At 50.0% G+C, this 22,264-nt stretch overlaps 1 protein-coding gene across 2 annotated transcripts in view; it reads left to right on the top strand.

Annotated features, from left to right (window-relative positions):
• TNFSF12 (TNF superfamily member 12) overlaps positions 1–22,264 on the top strand; it is a 90,341-nt gene that overhangs the window by 65,504 nt on the left and 2,573 nt on the right. The gene's annotated exons all lie outside the window — the stretch shown is intronic.

The following is a 22,264-nucleotide window of genomic DNA, read 5'->3' as shown; positions in this document are numbered from 1 at the left end:
CCCCACTCAGCTATCACGTCCTCAGTCACCATCTTCCCTCCTTACTACACCCCACTCAGCTATCACGTCCTCAGTCACCATCTTCCCTCCTTACTAACCCCACTCAGCTATCACGTCCTCAGTCACCATCTTCCCTCCTTACTACACCCCACTCAGCTATCACGTCCTCAGTCACCATCTTCCCTCCTTACTAACCCTACTCAGCTATCACGTCCTCAGTCACCATCTTCCCTCCTTACTACACCCCACTCAGCTATCACGTCGTCAGTCACCATCTTCCCTCCTTACTAACCCCACTCAGCTATCACCTCCTCCGTCACCATCTTCCCTCCTTACTACACCCCACTCAGCTATCACCTCCTCAGTCACCATCTTCCCTCCTTACTACACCCCACTCAGCTATTACCTCCTCAGTCCCTATCTTCCCTGCTTACTACACCCCACTCAGCTATTACCTCCTCAGTCCCTATCTTCCCTGCTTACTACACCCCACTCAGCTATCACGTCCTCAGTCCCTATCTTCCCTCCTTACTAACCCCACTCAGCTATCACGTCCTCAGTCACCATCTTCCCTCCTTACTACACACCACTCAGCTATCACGTCCTCAGTCACCATCTTCCCTCGTTACTAACCCCCACTCAGCTATCGCGTCCTCAGTCACCATCTTCCCTTCTTACTACACCCCAGTCAGCTATCACGTCCTCAGTCACCATCTTCCCTCCTTACAACACCCCACTCAGCTATCACGTCCTCAGTCACCATCTTCCCTCCTTACAACACCCCAGTCAGCTATCACGTCCTCAGTCACCATCTTCCCTCCTTACAACACCCCACTCAGCTATCACGTCCTCAGTCACCATCTTCCCTCCTTACAACACCCCACTCAGCTATCACGTCCTCAGTCACCATCTTCCCTCCTTACTACACCCCACTCAGCTATCACGTCCTCAGTCACCATCTTCCCTCCTTACTAACCCCACTCAGCTATCACGTCCTCAGTCACCATCTTCCCTCCTTACTATAACCCACTCAGCTATCACGTCCTGAGTCACCATCTTCCCTCCTTACTAAACCCTACTCAGCTATCACGTCTTCAGTCACCATCTTCCCTCCTTACTACACCCCACTCAGCTATCACGTCCTCAGTCACCATCTTGTCTCCTTACTAACCCCACTCAGCTATCACATCCTCAGTCACCATCTTCCCTGCTTACTACACCCCACTCAGCTATCACGTCCTCAGTCACCATCTTCCCTCCTTACTAATCCCCATTCAGCTGTCACGTCCTCAGTCACCATCTTCCCTCCTTACTAACCCCACTCAGCTATCACGTCCTCAGTCACCATCTTCCCTCCTTACTAACCCCACTCAGCTATCACGTCCTCAGTCACCATCTTCCCTCCTTACTAACCCCCACTCAGCTATCACGTCCTCAGTCACCATCTTCCCTCCTTACTACACCCCACTCAGCTATCACGTCCTCAGTCACCATCTTCCCTCCTTACTACACCCCACTCAGCTATCACCTCCTCAGTCACCATCTTCCCTCCTTACTACACTCCACTCAGCTATCACCTCCTCAGTCACCATCTTCCCTCCTTACTAAACTCTACTCAGCTATCACGTCCTCAATCACCATCTTCCCTCCTTACTACACCCTACTCAGCTATCACGTCCTCAGTCACCATCTTCCCTCCTTACTACACCCCACTCAGCTATCATGTCCTCCGTCACCATCTTCCTTCCTTACTACACCCCACTCAGCTATCACGTCCTCAGTCACCATCTTCCTTCCTTACTAAACCCCACTCAGCTATCACGTCCTCAGTCACCATCTTCCCTCCTTACTAACCCCCACTCAGCTATCACGTCCTCAGTCACCATCTTCCCTTCTTACTACACCCCACTCAGCTATCGCGTCCTCAGTCACCATCTTCCCTCCTTACTAACCCCCACTCAGCTATCGCGTCCTCAGTCACCATCTTCCCTTCTTACTACACCCCAGTCAGCTATCACGTCCTCAGTCACCATCTTCCCTTCTTACTACACCCCACTCAGCTATCACGTCCTCAGTCACCATCTTCCCTCCTTACTAACCCCACTCAGCTATCACGTCCTCAGTCACCATCTTCCCTCCTTACTAACCCCCACTCAGCTATCACCTCCTCAGTCACCATCTTCCCTCCTTACTAATCCTCACTCAGCTATCACCTCCTCAGTCACCATCTTCCCTCCTTACTACACCCCACTCAGCTATCACGTCCTCAGTCACCATCTTCCCTCCTTACTACACCCCACTCAGCTATCACGTCCTCAGTCACCATCTTCCCTCCTTACTAACCCCACTCAGCTATCACGTCCTCAGTCACCATCTTCCCTCCTTACTACACCCCACTCAGCTATCATGTCCTCAGTCACCATCTTCCCTCCTTACTAACCCCCACTCAGCTATCACGTCCTCAGTCACCATCTTCCCTCCTTACTACACCCCACTCAGCTATCACGTCCTCAGTCACCATCTTCGCTCCTTACTACACCCCACTCAGCTATCACCTCCTCAGTCACCATCTTCCCTCCTTACTACACCCCACTCAGCTATCACGTCCTCAGTCACCATCTTCCCTCCTTACTACACCCCACTCAGCTATCACGTCCTCAGTCACCATCTTCCCTCCTTACTAACCCCACTCAGCTATCACGTCCTCAGTCACCATCTTCCCTCCTTACTAACCCCACTCAGCTATCACGTCCTCGGTCACCATCTTCCCTCCTTACTATACCCCACTCAGCTATCACGTCCTCGGTCACCAACTTCCCTCCTTACTACACCCCACTCAGCTATCACATCCTCGGTCACCATCTTCCCTCCTTACTACACCCCACTCAGCTATCACGTCCTCGGTCACCATCTTCCCTCCTTACTAACCCCACTCAGCTATCACATCCTCAGTCACCATCTTCCCTCCTTACTACACCCCACTCAGCTATCACGTCCTCAGTCACCATCTTCCCTCCTTACTACACCCCACTCAGCTATCACGTCCTCAGTCACCATCTTCCCTCCTTACTACACCCCACTCAGCTATCACGTCCTCAGTCACCATCTTCCCTCCTTACTACACCACTCAGCTATCACGTCCTCAGTCACCATCTTCCCTCCTTACTACACCCCACTCAGCTATCACCTCCTCAGTCACCATCTTCCCTCCTTACTACACCCCACTCAGCTATCACCTCCTCAGTCACCATCTTCCCTCCTTACTACACCCCACTCAGCTATCACCTCCTCAGTCACCATCTTCCCTCCTTACTACACCCCACTCAGCTATCACCTCCTCAGTCACCATCTTCCCTCCTTACTACACCCCACTCAGCTATCACCTCCTCAGTCACCATCTTCCCTCCTTACTAACCCAACTCAGCTATCACATCCTCAGACACCATCTTCCCTCCTTACTACACCCCACTCAGCTATCACTTCCTCAGTCACCATCTTCCCTCCTTACTACACCCCACTCAGCTATTACCTCCTCAGTCCCTATCTTCCCTGCTTACTACACCCCACTCAGCTATCACGTCCTCAGTCACCATCATCCCTCCTTACTACACCCCACTCAGCTATCACGTCCTCAGTCCCTATCTTCCCTCCTTACTAACCCCACTCAGCTATCACGTCCTCAGTCACCATCTTCCCTCCTTACTACACCCCACTCAGCTATCACGTCCTCAGTCACCATCTTCCCTCCTTACTACACCCCACTCAGCTATCACGTCCTCAGTCACCATCTTCCCTCCTTACTACAACCCACTCAGCAATCACGTCCTCAGTCACCATCTTCCCTCCTTACTACAACCCACTCAGCAATCACGTCCTCAGTCACCATCTTCCCTCCTTACTACACCCCACTCAGCTATCATGTCCTCCGTCACCATCTTCCTTCCTTACTACACCCCACTCAGCTATCACGTCCTCAGTCACCATCTTCCCTCCTTACTAACCCCCACTCAGCTATCACGTCCTCAGTCACCATCTTCCCTTCTTACTACACCCCACTCAGCTATCGCGTCCTCAGTCACCATCTTCCCTCCTTACTAACCCCCACTCAGCTATCGCGTCCTCAGTCACCATCTTCCCTTCTTACTACACCCCAGTCAGCTATCGCGTCCTCAGTCACCATCTTCCCTTCTTACTACACCCCACTCAGCTATCACGTCCTCAGTCACCATCTTCCCTCCTTACTAACCCCACTCAGCTATCACGTCCTCAGTCACCATCTTCCCTCCTTACTAACCCCCACTCAGCTATCACCTCCTCAGTCACCATCTTCCCTCCTTACTAATCCTCACTCAGCTATCACCTCCTCAGTCACCATCTTCCCTCCTTACTACACCCCACTCAGCTATCACGTCCTCAGTCACCATCTTCCCTCCTTACTACACCCCACTCAGCTATCACGTCCTCAGTCACCATCTTCCCTCCTTACTACACCCCACTCAGCTATCACATCCTCAGACACCATCTTCCCTCCTTACTACACCCCACTCAGCTATCACTTCCTCAGTCACCATCTTCCCTCCTTACTACACCCCACTCAGCTATTACCTCCTCAGTCCCTATCTTCCCTGCTTACTACACCCCACTCAGCTATCACGTCCTCAGTCACCATCATCCCTCCTTACTACACCCCACTCAGCTATCACGTCCTCAGTCCCTATCTTCCCTCCTTACTAACCCCACTCAGCTATCACGTCCTCAGTCACCATCTTCCCTCCTTACTACACCCCACTCAGCTATCACGTCCTCAGTCACCATCTTCCCTCCTTACTACACCCCACTCAGCTATCACGTCCTCAGTCACCATCTTCCCTCTTTACTACACCCCACTCAGCTATCACGTCCTCAGTCACCATCTTCCCTCCTTACTACAACCCACTCAGCAATCACGTCCTCAGTCACCATCTTCCCTCCTTACTACAACCCACTCAGCTATCACGTCCTCAGTCACCATCTTCCCTCCTTACTACACCCCACTCAGCAATCACGTCCTCAGTCCCTATCTTCCCTGCTTACTACACCCCACTCAGCTATCACGTCCTCAGTCACCATCTTCCCTCCTTACTAACCCCCACTCAGCTATCACGTCCTCAGTCACCATCTTCCCTTCTTACTACACCCCACTCAGCTATCGCGTCCTCAGTCACCATCTTCCCTCCTTACTAACCCCCACTCAGCTATCGCGTCCTCAGTCACCATCTTCCCTTCTTACTACACCCCAGTCAGCTATCACGTCCTCAGTCACCATCTTCCCTCCTTACAACACCCCACTCAGCTATCACGTCCTCAGTCACCATCTTCCCTCCTTACTAACCCCACTCAGCTATCACGTCCTCAGTCACCATCTTCCCTCCTTACTACACCCCACTCAGCTATCACGTCCTCAGTCACCATCTTCCCTCCTTACTAACCCCACTCAGCTATCACGTCCTCAGTCACCATCTTCCCTCCTTACTAACCCCACTCAGCTATCACGTCCTCAGTCACCAACTTCCCTCCTTACTACACCCCACTCAGCTATCACGTCCTCAGTCACCATCATCCCTCCTTACTACACCCCACTCAGCTATCACGTCCTCAGTCACCATCTTCCCTCCTTACTACACCCCACTCAGCTATCAGGTCCTCAGTCACCATCTTCCCTCCTTACTAACCCCACTCAGCTATCACGTCCTTAGTCACCATCTTCCCTCCTTACTAACCCCCACTCAGCTATCACGTCCTCAGTCACCATCTTCCCTCCTTACTACACCCCACTCAGCTATCACGTCCTCAGTCACCATCTTCCCTCCTTACTAACCCCACTCAGCTATCACGTCCTCGGTCACCATCTTCCCTCCTTACTATACCCCACTCAGCTATCACGTCCTCAGTCACCATCTTCCCTTCTTACTACACCCCAGTCAGCTATCACGTCCTCAGTCACCATCTTCCCTCCTTACAACACCCCACTCAGCTATCACGTCCTCAGTCACCATCTTCCCTCCTTACTAACCCCACTCAGCTATCACGTCCTCAGTCACCATCTTCCCTCCTTACTACACCCCACTCAGCTATCACGTCCTCAGTCACCATCTTCCCTCCTTACTACACCCCACTCAGCTATCAGGTCCTCAGTCACCATCTTCCCTCCTTACTAACCCCACTCAGCTATCACGTCCTTAGTCACCATCTTCCCTCCTTACTAACCCCCACTCAGCTATCACGTCCTCAGTCACCATCTTCCCTCCTTACTACACCCCACTCAGCTATCACATCCTCAGTCACCATCTTCCCTCCTTACTAACCCCACTCAGCTATCACGTCCTCAGTCACCATCTTCCCTCCTTACTAACCCCACTCAGCTATCACGTCCTCGGTCACCATCTTCCCTCCTTACTATACCCCACTCAGCTATCACGTCCTCGGTCACCAACTTCCCTCCTTACTACACCCCACTCAGCTATCACATCCTCGGTCACCATCTTCCCTCCTTACTACACCCCACTCAGCTATCACCTCCTCAGTCACCATCTTCCCTCCTTACTAACCCCACTCAGCTATCACCTCCTCAGTCACCATCTTCCCTCCTTACTAACCCCACTCAGCTATCACATCCTCAGACACCATATTCCCTCCTTACTACACCCCACTCAGCTATCACTTCCTCAGTCACCATCTTCCCTCCTTACTACACCCCACTCAGCTATTACCTCCTCAGTCACCATCATCCCTCCTTACTACACCCCACTCAGCTATCACGTCCTCAGTCACCATCATCCCTCCTTACTACACCCCACTCAGCTATCACGTCCTCAGTCCCTATCTTCCCTCCTTACTAACCCCACTCAGCTATCACGTCCTCAGTCACCATCTTCCCTCCTTACTACACCCCACTCAGCTATCACGTCCTCACTCACCATCTTCCCTCTTTACTACACCCCACTCAGCTATCACGTCCTCAGTCACCATCTTCCCTCCTTACTACAACCCACTCAGCAATCACGTCCTCAGTCACCATCTTCCCTCCTTACTACAACCCACTCAGCTATCACGTCCTCAGTCACCATCTTCCCTCCTTACTACACCCCACTCAGCAATCACGTCCTCAGTCCCTATCTTCCCTGCTTACTACACCCCACTCAGCTATCACGTCCTCAGTCACCATCTTCCCTCCTTACTAACCCCCACTCAGCTATCACGTCCTCAGTCACCATCTTCCCTTCTTACTACACCCCACTCAGCTATCGCGTCCTCAGTCACCATCTTCCCTCCTTACTAACCCCCACTCAGCTATCACGTCCTCAGTCACCATCTTCCCTTCTTACTACACCCCAGTCAGCTATCACGTCCTCAGTCACCATCTTCCCTCCTTACAACACCCCACTCAGCTATCACGTCCTCAGTCACCATCTTCCCTCCTTACTAACCCCACTCAGCTATCACGTCCTCAGTCACCATCTTCCCTCCTTACTACACCCCACTCAGCTATCACGTCCTCAGTCACCATCTTCCCTCCTTACTAACCCCACTCAGCTATCACGTCCTCAGTCACCATCTTCCCTCCTTACTATAACCCACTCAGCTATCACGTCCTGAGTCACCATCTTCCTTCCTTACTAAACCCTACTCAGCTATCACGTCTTCAGTCACCATCTTCCCTCCTTACTACACCCCACTCAGCTATCACGTCCTCAGTCACCATCTTGTCTCCTTACTAACCCCACTCAGCTATCACATCCTCAGTCACCATCTTCCCTCCTTACTACACCCCACTCAGCTATCACATCCTCAGTCACCATCTTCCCTGCTTACTACACCCCACTCAGCTATCACGTCCTCAGTCACCATCTTCCCTCCTTACTAACCCCCACTCAGCTATCACGTCCTCAGTCACCATCTTCCCTTCTTACTACACCCCACTCAGCTATCGCGTCCTCAGTCACCATCTTCCTTCCTTACTAAACCCTACTCAGCTATCGCGTCTTCAGTCACCATCTTCCCTCCTTACTACACCCCACTCAGCTATCACGTCCTCAGTCACCATCTTGTCTCCTTACTAACCCCACTCAGCTATCACATCCTCAGTCACCATCTTCCCTCCTTACTACACCCCACTCAGCTATCACATCCTCAGTCACCATCTTCCCTCCTTACAACACCCCACTCAGCTATCACGTCCTCAGTCACCATCTTCCCTCCTTACTAACCCCCACTCAGCTATCACGTCCTCAGTCACCATCTTCCCTCCTTACTACACCCCACTCAGCTATCACGTCCTCACTCACCATCTTCCCTCTTTACTACACCCCACTCAGCTATCACGTCCTCAGTCACCATCTTCCCTCCTTACTACAACCCACTCAGCAATCACGTCCTCAGTCACCATCTTCCCTCCTTACTACAACCCACTCAGCTATCACGTCCTCAGTCACCATCTTCCCTCCTTACTACACCCCACTCAGCAATCACGTCCTCAGTCCCTATCTTCCCTGCTTACTACACCCCACTCAGCTATCACGTCCTCAGTCACCATCTTCCCTCCTTACTAACCCCCACTCAGCTATCACGTCCTCAGTCACCATCTTCCCTTCTTACTACACCCCACTCAGCTATCGCGTCCTCAGTCACCATCTTCCCTCCTTACTAACCCCCACTCAGCTATCACGTCCTCAGTCACCATCTTCCCTTCTTACTACACCCCAGTCAGCTATCACGTCCTCAGTCACCATCTTCCCTCCTTACAACACCCCACTCAGCTATCACGTCCTCAGTCACCATCTTCCCTCCTTACTAACCCCACTCAGCTATCACGTCCTCAGTCACCATCTTCCCTCCTTACTACACCCCACTCAGCTATCACGTCCTCAGTCACCATCTTCCCTCCTTACTAACCCCACTCAGCTATCACGTCCTCAGTCACCATCTTCCCTCCTTACTATAACCCACTCAGCTATCACGTCCTGAGTCACCATCTTCCTTCCTTACTAAACCCTACTCAGCTATCACGTCTTCAGTCACCATCTTCCTTCCTTACTAAACCCTACTCAGCTATCACGTCTTCAGTCACCATCTTGTCTCCTTACTAACCCCACTCAGCTATCACATCCTCAGTCACCATCTTCCCTCCTTACTACACCCCCACTCAGCTATCACATCCTCAGTCACCATCTTCCCTGCTTACTACACCCCACTCAGCTATCACGTCCTCAGTCACCATCTTCCCTCCTTACTAACCCCCACTCAGCTATCACGTCCTCAGTCACCATCTTCCCTTCTTACTACACCCCACTCAGCTATCGCGTCCTCAGTCACCATCTTCCTTCCTTACTAAACCCTACTCAGCTATCACGTCTTCAGTCACCATCTTCCCTCCTTACTACACCCCACTCAGCTATCACGTCCTCAGTCACCATCTTGTCTCCTTACTAACCCCACTCAGCTATCACATCCTCAGTCACCATCTTCCCTCCTTACTACACCCCACTCAGCTATCACATCCTCAGTCACCATCTTCCCTCCTTACAACACCCCACTCAGCTATCACGTCCTCAGTCACCATCTTCCCTCCTTACTAACCCCCACTCAGCTATCACGTCCTCAGTCACCATCTTCCTTCCTTACTAAACCCTACTCAGCTATCACGTCTTCAGTCACCATCTTCCTTCCTTACTAATCCCCATTCAGCTGTCACGTCCTCAGTCACCATCTTCCCTCCTTACTACCCCACTCAGCTATCACATCCTCAGACACCATATTCCCTCCTTACTACACCCCACTCAGCTATCACTTCCTCAGTCACCATCTTCCCTCCTTACTACACCCCACTCAGCTATTACCTCCTCAGTCACCATCATCCCTCCTTACTACACCCCACTCAGCTATCACGTCCTCAGTCACCATCATCCCTCCTTACTACACCCCACTCAGCTATCACGTCCTCAGTCCCTATCTTCCCTCCTTACTAACCCCACTCAGCTATCACATCCTCAGTCACCATCTTCCCTCCTTACTACACCCCACTCAGCTATCACGTCCTCAGTCACCATCTTCCCTCCTTACTACACCCCACTCAGCTATCACGTCCTCACTCACCATCTTCCCTCTTTACTACACCCCACTCAGCTATCACGTCCTCTGTCACCATCTTCCCTCCTTACTACAACCCACTCAGCAATCACGTCCTCAGTCACCATCTTCCCTCCTTACTACAACCCACTCAGCTATCACGTCCTCAGTCACCATCTTCCCTCCTTACTACACCCCACTCAGCAATCACGTCCTCAGTCCCTATCTTCCCTGCTTACTACACCCCACTCAGCTATCACGTCCTCAGTCACCATCTTCCCTCCTTACTAACCCCCACTCAGCTATCACGTCCTCAGTCACCATCTTCCCTTCTTACTACACCCCACTCAGCTATCGCGTCCTCAGTCACCATCTTCCCTCCTTACTAACCCCCACTCAGCTATCACGTCCTCAGTCACCATCTTCCCTTCTTACTACACCCCAGTCAGCTATCACGTCCTCAGTCACCATCTTCCCTCCTTACAACACCCCACTCAGCTATCACGTCCTCAGTCACCATCTTCCCTCCTTACTAACCCCACTCAGCTATCACGTCCTCAGTCACCATCTTCCCTCCTTACTACACCCCACTCAGCTATCACGTCCTCAGTCACCATCTTCCCTCCTTACTAACCCCACTCAGCTATCACGTCCTCAGTCACCATCTTCCCTCCTTACTACACCCCACTCAGCTATCACGTCCTCAGTCACCATCTTCCCTCCTTACTAACCCTACTCAGCTATCACGTCCTCAGTCACCATCTTCCCTCCTTACTACACCCCACTCAGCTATCACGTCGTCAGTCACCATCTTCCCTCCTTACTAACCCCACTCAGCTATCACCTCCTCCGTCACCATCTTCCCTCCTTACTACACCCCACTCAGCTATCACCTCCTCAGTCACCATCTTCCCTCCTTACTACACCCCACTCAGCTATCACCTCCTCAGTCACCATCTTCCCTCCTTACTACACCCCACTCAGCTATCACTTCCTCAGTCACCATCTTCCCTCCTTACTACACCCCACTCAGCTATCACGTCCTCAGTCACCATCTTCCCTCCTTACTACACCCCACTCAGCTATCACCTCCTCAGTCACCATCTTCCCTCCTTACTACACCGCACTCAGCTATCACATCCTCAGTCACCATCTTCCCTCCTTACTACACCCCACTCAGCTATCACGTCCTCAGTCACCATCTTCCCTCCTTACTAACCCCCACTCAGCTATCACCTCCTCAGTCACCATCTTCCCTCCTTACTAATCCTCACTCAGCTATCACCTCCTCAGTCACCATCTTCCCTCCTTACTACACCCCACTCAGCTATCACGTCCTCAGTCACCATCTTCCCTCCTTACTACACCCCACTCAGCTATCACGTCCTCAGTCACCATCTTCCCTCCTTACTAACCCCACTCAGCTATCACATCCCTCTCTCTACCTACCACATACCTTCCTATCATGTCCTATCCTTCCACTCATTTCCTCCCTCCCCTCTCTCTACCTATCACATACCCTCGTTCCATAAAGTTCTATCCTACCACTCCATTCATCCCTTCATTCTCTCTACCTACCACATACCCTTTTTTCCTACAATGTTCTATCCTTACACTCCGTTCCTCCCTTCCCTCTCTCTACCTACCACAAACCCTCCTGCCTACCATGTTCTAACCTTCCACTCCTTTCTTCCCTAACCTCTCTCTACCTACCACATACCCTACTTCCCACCACGTTCTATCTTTCCACTCCCTTCATCCCATCCCTCTCTCTACCAACAACATACTCTCTTTCCTACCATATTCTATCCTTCCACTCCCTTCCCTCTCTCTAGCTACCACATACTCTTCTTCCTACATTCTATCCTTCCACTCTCTTCATCCCATCCCTCTCTCTACCTATCACATACCCTCCTTCCTACCATGTTCTAACCTTCCACTGCCTTCACCTCTTTCCTCTCTCTACCTACCACATACCCTCCTTCCTACCATGTTCTATCCTTCCACTCCCTTCCCTCTCTCTACCTACCACATATCCTCCTTCCGACCACGTTCTATCCTTCCACTTTCTTCCCTCTCTCTACCTACCACATACCCTCCTTCCTATCATATTCTATCCTTTCACTCCCTTCCCTCTCTCTACCTACCACATACCCTCCTTCCTACCACGTTCTATCCTTCCACTACTTCATCACTTCCCTCTCTCTAAGTACCACATACCCTCCTTCCTACCATGGTCTATCCTTCCACTCCCTTCCCTCTCTCTACCTACTACATACCCTCCTTCCTACCACGTTCTATACTTCCACTCCCTTCCTCCTTTCCCTCTCTCTACATACCACATTCTATCCTTCCACTCCCTTCCCTCTCTCTACCTACCACATTCCCTCCTTCCTACCACGTTCTATCCTTCCACTCCCTTCCTTCCTTCCTTCCCTCTCTCTACCTACCACATACCCTCCTTCTTGACACATTCTATCCTTCCACTCCCTTCATCCCTACCCTCTCTCTACCACATACCCTCCTTCCTACCACATTGTATCATTCCACTCCCTTCATCCCTTCCCTCCTTCCTACCATGTTCTATCCTTCCACTCCCTTCATTCCTTCCCTCTCTCTACCTACCACATACCCTCCTTCCAGCCACGTTCTATCCTCCCACTCCCTTCCCTCTCTCTACCTACCATGTTCTATCCTTCCACTCTCTTCATCCTTTCCCTCTCTACCTACCACATACCCTCCTTCCTACCACTGTTCTATCCTTCCACTCCTTGTCACTTCCCTCTCTCTACCAACAACATACTCCGTTTCCTACCACGTTCTATCATTCTACTCCCTTCATTCCATCCCTCTCTCTACCTATCACATACCCTCCTTCCTATCATGTCCTATCCTTCCACTCCCTTCATCCCTTCCCTCTCTCTACCTACTACATACCCTCCTTCCTACCACATTCTATCCTTCCACTTCCTTCATCCCTTCCCTCTCTCTACCTACTACATACCCTCCTTCCTACCACGTTCTATCCTTTCACTCCCTTTATCCCTTCCCTCTCTCTACCTACCACATACCCTCCTTCCTACCACATTCTATCCATCCACTCCCTTCATCCCTTCCCTCTCTCTACCTACTACATTCCCTCTTTCCTACCACGTTCTATCCTTCCACTCCCTTCATCCCTTCCCTCTCTCTACCTACTACATACCCTCCTTCCTACCACGTTCTATCCTTCCACTTCCTTCATCCCTTCCCTCTCTCTACCTACTACATACCCTCCTTCCTACCACGTTCTATCCTTTCACTCCCTTTATCCCTTCCCTCTCTCTACCTACTACATACCCTCCTTCTTACCATGTTCTATCCTTCCACTCCCTTCATCCTATCCCTCTCTCTACCTACAACATACTCAATTTCCTACAACATTCTATCCTTCCAATTCGTTCATCCCTTCCCTCTCTCTACCAACTACATACCCTCCTTCCTACCACGTTCTATCCTTCCATTCCCTTCATCCCTTCCCTCTCTCTACCTACCACATACCCTCCTTCCTACCACGTTCTATCCTTCCACTCCCTTCCCTCTCTCTATCTACTACATACCCTCCTTCCTACCACGTTCTATCCTTCCACTCCCTTCCTCCTTTCCCTCTCTCTACATACCACATTCTATCCTTCCACTCCCTTCCCTCTCTCTACCTACCACATACCTTCCTTCCTACCACGTTCTATCCTTCCACTCCCTTCCTTCCTTCCCTCTCTCTACCTACCACATACCCTCCTTCTTGACACATTCTATCCTTCCACTCCCTTCATCCCTACCCTCTCTCTACCACATACCCTCCTTCCTACCACATTCTATCATTCCACTCCCTTCATCCCTTCCCTCCTTCCTACCATGTTCTATCCTTCCACTCCCTTCATCCCTTCCCTCTCTCTACCTACCACATACCCACCTTCCAACCATGTTCTATCCTTCCACTCCTTCATCACTTCCCTCTCTCTACCTACCACATACCCTCCTTCCTACCATGTTCTGTCCTTCCACTCCTTCATCACTTCCCTCTCTATAACTACCAGATACCCTCCTTCCTACCATGTTCTATCCTTCAACTCCCTTTCCTCTCTCTACCTACCACATACCCTCCTTCCTACCATGTTCTATCCTTCCACTCCCTTCATCCCATCCCTCTCTACCTACTACACACCCTCCTTCCTACCACGTTCTATCCTTCCACTCCCTTCATCACATCCCTCTCTACCTACTACACACCCTCCTTCCTACCACGTTCTATCCTTCCACTCCCTTCATTCCATCCCTCTCTCTACCTACCAGATACCCTCCTTCCTACCATGTTCTATCCTTCCACTCCCTTCATCCCTTCCCTCTCTCTACCTACTACATTCCCTCTTTCCTACCACGTTCTATCCTTCCACTCCCTTCATCCCTTCCCTCTCTCTACCTACTACATACCCTCCTTCCTACCACGTTCTATCCTTCCACTTCCTTCATCCCTTCCCTCTCTCTACCTACTACATACCCTCCTTCCTACCACGTTCTATCCTTTCACTCCCTTTATCCCTTCCCTCTCTCTACCTACTACATACCCTCCTTCTTACCATGTTCTATCCTTCCACTCCCTTCATCCTATCCCTCTCTCTACCTACAACATACTCAATTTCCTACAACATTCTATCCTTCCAATTCGTTCATCCCTTCCCTCTCTCTACCAACTACATACCCTCCTTCCTACCACGTTCTATCCTTCCACTCCCTTCATCCCTTCCCTCTCTCTACCTACCACATACCCTCCTTCCTACCACGTTCTATCCTTCCACTCCCTTCCCTCTCTCTATCTACTACATACCCTCCTTCCTACCACGTTCTATCCTTCCACTCCCTTCCTCCTTTCCCTCTCTCTACATACCACATTCTATCCTTCCACTCCCTTCCCTCTCTCTACCTACCACATACCTTCCTTCCTACCACGTTCTATCCTTCCACTCCCTTCCTTCCTTCCCTCTCTCTACCTACCACATACCCTCCTTCTTGACACATTCTATCCTTCCACTCCCTTCATCCCTACCCTCTCTCTACCACATACCCTCCTTCCTACCACATTCTATCATTCCACTCCCTTCATCCCTTCCCTCCTTCCTACCATGTTCTATCCTTCCACTCCCTTCATCCCTTCCCTCTCTCTACCTACCACATACCCACCTTCCAACCATGTTCTATCCTTCCACTCCTTCATCACTTCCCTCTCTCTACCTACCACATACCCTCCTTCCTACCATGTTCTGTCCTTCCACTCCTTCATCACTTCCCTCTCTATAACTACCAGATACCCTCCTTCCTACCATGTTCTATCCTTCAACTCCCTTTCCTCTCTCTACCTACCACATACCCTCCTTCCTACCATGTTCTATCCTTCCACTCCCTTCATCCCATCCCTCTCTACCTACTACACACCCTCCTTCCTACCACGTTCTATCCTTCCACTCCCTTCATCACATCCCTCTCTACCTACTACACACCCTCCTTCCTACCACGTTCTATCCTTCCACTCCCTTCATTCCATCCCTCTCTCTACCTACCAGATACCCTCCTTCCTACCATGTTCTATCCTTCCACTCCCTTCATCACATCCCTCTCTACCTACTACATACCCTCCTTCCTACAACATTCTATCCTTCGACTCCCGCCATCCATTTCCTCTCTCTACCTACCACATACCCTCCTTCCTATCACGTTCTATCCTTCCACTCTCTTCCCTCTCTCTACCTACATACCCTCCTTCCTACCACGTTCTATCCTTCCACTCCCTTCCCTCTACCTATTAAATACCCTCCTCCCTACCATGTTCTAACCTTCCTCTCCCTTCCAACTGTATACCCTCCTTTCTACCATGTTTATAAATTAACTATATATATATATATATATATATATATATACACATATATATAGACACACTACCGTTCAAAAGTTTAGGGACACCCAGACAATTTAGTGTTTTACATGAAAACTGACTTTTATTTATCAAATGAGTTGCAAAATGAATAGAACATATAGGCCCTCATTCAGAGCCGTTCGCTATTTGCGGTCGTTCGTTCAAAAACAAGGGGTGGCTATTCAAATGATCCGTTTGCACATTGCAGTCTGTTCACACCTCTAAGTCTGAACGAGCGAGCAAAACATACGCTCGTTTATTTGATAAAAACGCCCCCTGGCCGCTCGCACCATACGTCATGTCCGCTATTTATTAGATTAATCGAGTACATCGTACAGCGTATGAACTGCTCGCTATTCTTGTGGTTGGTTTTTTCAACCGCTATTTTGCGAGCAGTTCTGAGTTAAAAAAAAACAAGTGACGTGGTCAATGACGCTGCTATATTAATTATGCACTCCCTTAAAACGCCCGTTTTGACCTTTAAGCACGCCAGCGTTCTTATCTCCACTCCCCGTTTTCAAGCACCTTCCCCTGTTACCACCCACATACGCCTCATTCTGTCACTCAAAATAGCAGGCACTCGCTATATTGCGTACAAACGATTTTCGGCCGCACTGACTGGTTCGCGCATGCGTACTAAAAACCGTATGCATGCGCAGATGTGCGAACATCGCTCGGAACGAGCGTACTGCCGCTAGCGAGTGGCTCTCAATGAGGGCCATAGTCAAGACATTAGCAAGGTTAGAAATAATGATTTTTATTTGAAATAATAATTTTGTCCTTCCTACAATGTTCTATCCTTGCACTTCCTTCATACTTTCCCTCTACCAACCACATACCCTCCTTCCTACCACGTTCTATCCCACTGCCTTCCCTCTCTCTACCTACCACAAACCCTACTTCCTACCATGTTCTATACTTCCACTCCTTCATCACTTCCCTCATTCTAACTACCACATACCCTCCTTCCTACCATGTTCTATCCTTCTACTCCCTTTCCTCTCTCTCTACCTACCACATACCGTCCTTCCTACAATGTTCTATCCTTCCACTCCCACCATCCATTTCCTCTCTCTACCTACCACACACCCTCCTTCCTACCACGTTCTATCCTTCCACTCCCTTCCCTCTCTCTACCTACCACAAACCCTACTTCCTACCACGTTCTATCCTTCCACTCCCTTCCCTCTCTCTACCTACCACAAACCCTCCTTCCTACCATGTTCTATCCTTCTACTCCCTTTCCTCTCTCTACCTACCACATACCCTCCTTCCTACCATGTTCTATCCTTCTACTCCCTTTCCTCTCTCTACCTACCACATACCGTCCTTCCTACAATGTTCTATCCTTCCACTCCAACCATCTATTTCCTCTCTCTACCTACCACACACCCTCCTTCCTACGTTCTATCCTTCCACTCCCTTCATCACTTCCCTCTCTCTACCTACCACATACCCTCCTTCCTACCATGTTCTATCCTTCCACTCCCACCATCCCTTCCCTCTTTCTACCTACCACATACCCTCCTTCCTACAATGTTTTATCCTTCCACTCCCACCATCCATTTCCTCTCTCTACCTACCACATACCCTCCTTCCTACCACGTTCTATCTTTCCACTCCCTTCATCCCTTCCCTCTCTCTACCTACCACATACCCTCCTTCCTACCACGTTCTATCCTTCCACTCCCTTCATCCCTTCCCTCTCTCTACCTACCACATACCCTCCTTCCTACCATGTTCTATCCTTCCACTCCTACCATTCCTTCCCTCTCTCTACCTACCACATACCCTCCTTCCTACAATGTTCTATCCTTCCACTCCTACATCACTTCCCTCTCTCTACCTACCACATACCCTCCTCCCTACCACGTTCTATCCTTCCACTCCCACCATCCCTTCCCTCTCTCTACCTACCACATACCCTCCTTCCTACAATGTTCTATCCTTCCACTCCTACATCACTTCCCTCTCTCTACCTACCACATACCCTCCTTCCTACCACGTTCTATCCTTCTACTCCCTTCCCTCTACCTATTAAATACCCTCCTCCCTACCATGTTCTAACCTTCCACGCCCTTCCAACTATATACCCTCCTTTCTACATTGTTCTATCCTCCCACTCTTCTTCCTGTCTCTCTCTGTCTGCCACAACTTAACTATAAATTAACTATATATATATATATATATATATATATATATATACACACTACCGTTCAAAGTTTAGGGTCACCCAGACAATTTAGTGTTTTACATGACAACTGACTTTTATTTATCAAATGAGTTGCAAAATGAATAGAACATATAGTCAAGACATTAGCAAGGTTAGAAATAAAGATTTTTATTTGAAATAATAATTTTGTCCTTCCTACAAAGTTCTATCCTTCCACTCCCTTCCCTCTCTCTACCTACCACATACCCTCCTTCCTACCACGTTCTATCCTTCCACTCCCTTCCCTCTCTCTACCTACCACATACCCTCCTTCCTACCATGTTCTATTCTTCCACTCCCTTCCCTCTCTCTACCTACCACAAACCCTCCTTCCTACCATGTTCTATCCTTCTACTCCCTTTCCTCTCTCTAACTACCACATACCATCCTTCCTACCATGTTCTATCCTTCCACTCCCTTCATCCCTTCCCTCTCTCTACCTACCACATACCCTCCTTCCTACCATGTTCTATCCTTCCACTCCCTTCATCCTTTCCCTCTCTCTACCTATCACATACCTTCCTTCCTACCACGTTCTATCCTTCCACTCCCTTCATCCCTTCCCTCTCTCTACCTACCACATTCTATCCTTCCTACCATGTTCTATCCTTCCACTCCCTTCCCTCTCTCTACCTACCACAAACCCTACTTCCTACCATGTTCTATCCTTCTACTCCCTTTCCTTTCTCTAACTACCACATACCGTCCTTCCTACAATGTTCTATCCTTCCACTCCCTTCCCTCTCTCTACCTACCACAAACCCTCCTTCCTACCATGTTCTATCCTTCTACTCCCTTTCCTCTCTCTACCTACCACATACCCTCCTTCCTACCGTGTTCTATCCTTCCACTCCCTTCATCCTTTCCCTCTCTCTACCTATCACATACCGTCCTTCCTACCACATTCTATCCTTCCACTCCCTTCATCCCTTTTCTCTCTCTACCTACCACATTCTATTCTTCCTACCATGTTCTATCCTTCCACTCCCTTCCCTCTCTCTACCTATCACATACCGTCCTTCCTACCATGTTCTATCCTTCCACTCCCTTCCCTCTCTCTACCTATCACATACCGTCCTTCCTACCACGTTCTATCCTTCCACTCCCTTCCCTCTCTCTACCTACCACAAACCCTACTTCCTACCACGTTCTATCCTTCCACTCCCTTTCCTCTCTCTAACTACCACATACCATCCTTCCTACCATGTTCTATCCTTCCACTCCCTTCATCCCTTCCCTCTCTCTACCTACCACATACCCTCCTTCCTACCATGTTCTATCCTTCCACTCCCTTCATCCTTTCCCTCTCTCTACCTATCACATACCGTCCTTCCTACCACGTTCTATCCTTCCACTCCCTTCATCCCTTCCCTCTCTCTACCTACCACATTCTATCCTTCCTACCATGTTCTATCCTTCCACTCCCTTCCCTCTCTCTACCTACCACAAACCCTACTTCCTACCATGTTCTATCCTTCTACTCCCTTTCCTCTCTCTACCTACCACATACCCTTCTTCCTACCATGTTCTATCCTTTCACTCCCTTCATCCCTTCCCTTTCTCTACCTACTACATACCCTCCTTCCTACAATGTTCTATCCTTCCACTCCCACCATCCATTTCCTCTCTCTACCTACCACATACCCTCCTTCCTACAATGTTCTATCCTTCCACTCCCTTTCCTCTCTCTACCTACTACATACCCTTCTTCCTACCATGTTCTATCCTTCTACTCCCTTTCATCTCTCTACTTACCACATACCCTCCTTCCTACCATGTTCTAACCTTCCACTCCTACATCACTTCCCTCTCTCTAACTACACATACCCTCCTTCCTACAATGTTCTATCCTTCTACTCCCTTTCCTCTCTCTACCTACTACATACCCTCCTTCCTACCACATTCTGGCCCTCATTCAGAGGCGGTCGGAGGATGCAAGCGGTCGCTCAGAAACTGGGCGGCCGCTTGCATCTTGACCGCCCGCCTCTGTTTCGGTCGTTAGGCTGTGGGTTTACACCCACAGCTCTAACGACCACTAGGGTGATGGTCGCGATGGTCATAGACCATCGCGACTATCGGGGCTTACGACGAGACCCTAGGGTAGGGTCTCACTTGTCTTAAGCCCCGGAGAGCTTCTGGCTCTGTCAGAGCCGGAAGCTCTCCACTGACATCACTAGTGATGTCAGTGGGGCCTCCCCCAAACGGCAGGCGTTCCCATGGGAACGCCTCCGTTTGGGCTGCCAACCCCCCGGCCCGCCTTCCAAATGGGGCGAGCTGTCAATCAACATCGACAGCTCGCCCCCTTTGGAAAGAGACCCGATACGACCGGCGCTGTCAGTCGTAGCGGGTCTCACGCATGCGCACGAAGGAGCCGGCTCCCTCGTGCGCATGCGCACTGGACAAACATCGAGGCGGCCGTGCGGTCGTAGACCGTACCGCCGCCTCTGAATGAAGCCCTCTATCCTTCCACTCCCTTCATCCCTTCCCTCTCTCTACCTACCACATACCCTCCTTCCTACCATGTTCTAACCTTCCACTCTTACATCACTTCCCTCTCTATAACTACCACATACCCGCCTTCCTACAATGTCCTATCCTTCTACTCCCTTTCCTCTCTCTACCTACTACATACCCTCCTTCCTACCATGTTCTATCCTTCCACTCCCTTCATCCCTTCCCTCTCTACCTACTACATACCCTCCTTCCTACCATGTTCTAACCTTCCACTCCTACATCACTTCCCTCTCTCTACCTACCACATACCCTCCTTCCTACCATGTTCTAACCTTCCACTCCTACATCACTTCCCTCTCTATAACTACCACATACCCGCCTTCCTACAATGTCCTATCCTTCTACTCCCTTTCCTCTCTCTCCCTACTACATACCCTCCTTCCTACCATGTTCTATCCTTCCACTCCCTTCATCCCTTCCCTCTCTACCTACTACATACCCTCCTTCCTACCATGTTCTAACCTTCCTCTCCTACATCACTTCCCTCTCTCTACCTACCACATACCCTCCTTCCTACCATGTTCTAACCTTCCACTCCTACATCACTTCCCTCTCTATAACTACCACATACCCTCCTTCCTACAATGTTCTATCCTTCTACTCCCTTTCCTTTCTCTACCTACCACATACCCTCCTTCCTACCATGTTCTAACCTTCCACTCCTACATCACTTCCCTCTCTCTACCTATCACATACCTTCCTTCCTACAATGTTCTATCCTTCTACTCCCTTTCCTCTCTCTACCTACTACATACCCTCCTTCCTACCACATTCTATCCTTCCACTCCCTTCATCCCTTCCCTCTCTACCTACTACATACCCTCCTTCCTACAATGTTCTATACTTCTACTTCCTTCATACTTTCCCTCTACCTACTACATACCCTCCTTCCTACCACGTTCTATCTTTCCACTCTCTTCATCCCTTCCCTCTTTCTACCTACTACATACCCTCCTTCCTACCACGTTCTATCCTTCCACTTTCTTCATCCCTTCCCTCTCTCAACCTACTACATACCCTCCTTCCTACCACGTTCTATCCTTCCACTCCCTTCATCCCTTCCCTCTCTCTACCTACTACATACCCTCCTTCCTACCACGTTCTATCCTTCCACTGTCTTCATCCCTTCCCTCTCTCTACCTACTACATACCCTCCTTCCTACCACGTTCTATCCTTCCACTTTCTTCATCCCTTCCCTCTCTCTACCTACTACATACCCTCCTTCCTACCACATTCTATCCTTCCACTCCCTTCATCCCTTCCCTCTCTACCTACTACATACCCTCCTTCCTACAATGTTCTATCTTTCCACTCTCTTCATCCCTTCCCTCTCTCTACCTACTACATACCCTCCTTCCTACCACGTTCTATCCTTCCACTCCCTTCATCCCTTCCCTCTCTCTACCTACTACATACCCTCCTTCCTACCACATTCTATCCTTCCACTGTCTTCATCCCTTCCCTCTCTCTACCTACTACATACCCT

This window comes from Taudactylus pleione, unplaced genomic scaffold (assembly GCF_031769625.1).
Source record: "Taudactylus pleione unplaced genomic scaffold, aTauple2 ptg001724l, whole genome shotgun sequence".
NCBI lineage: Eukaryota > Metazoa > Chordata > Amphibia > Anura > Myobatrachidae > Taudactylus > Taudactylus pleione.
Note: the sequence above shows the minus strand (reverse complement) of the source record. Positions and strands in the feature narration are given on the sequence as shown.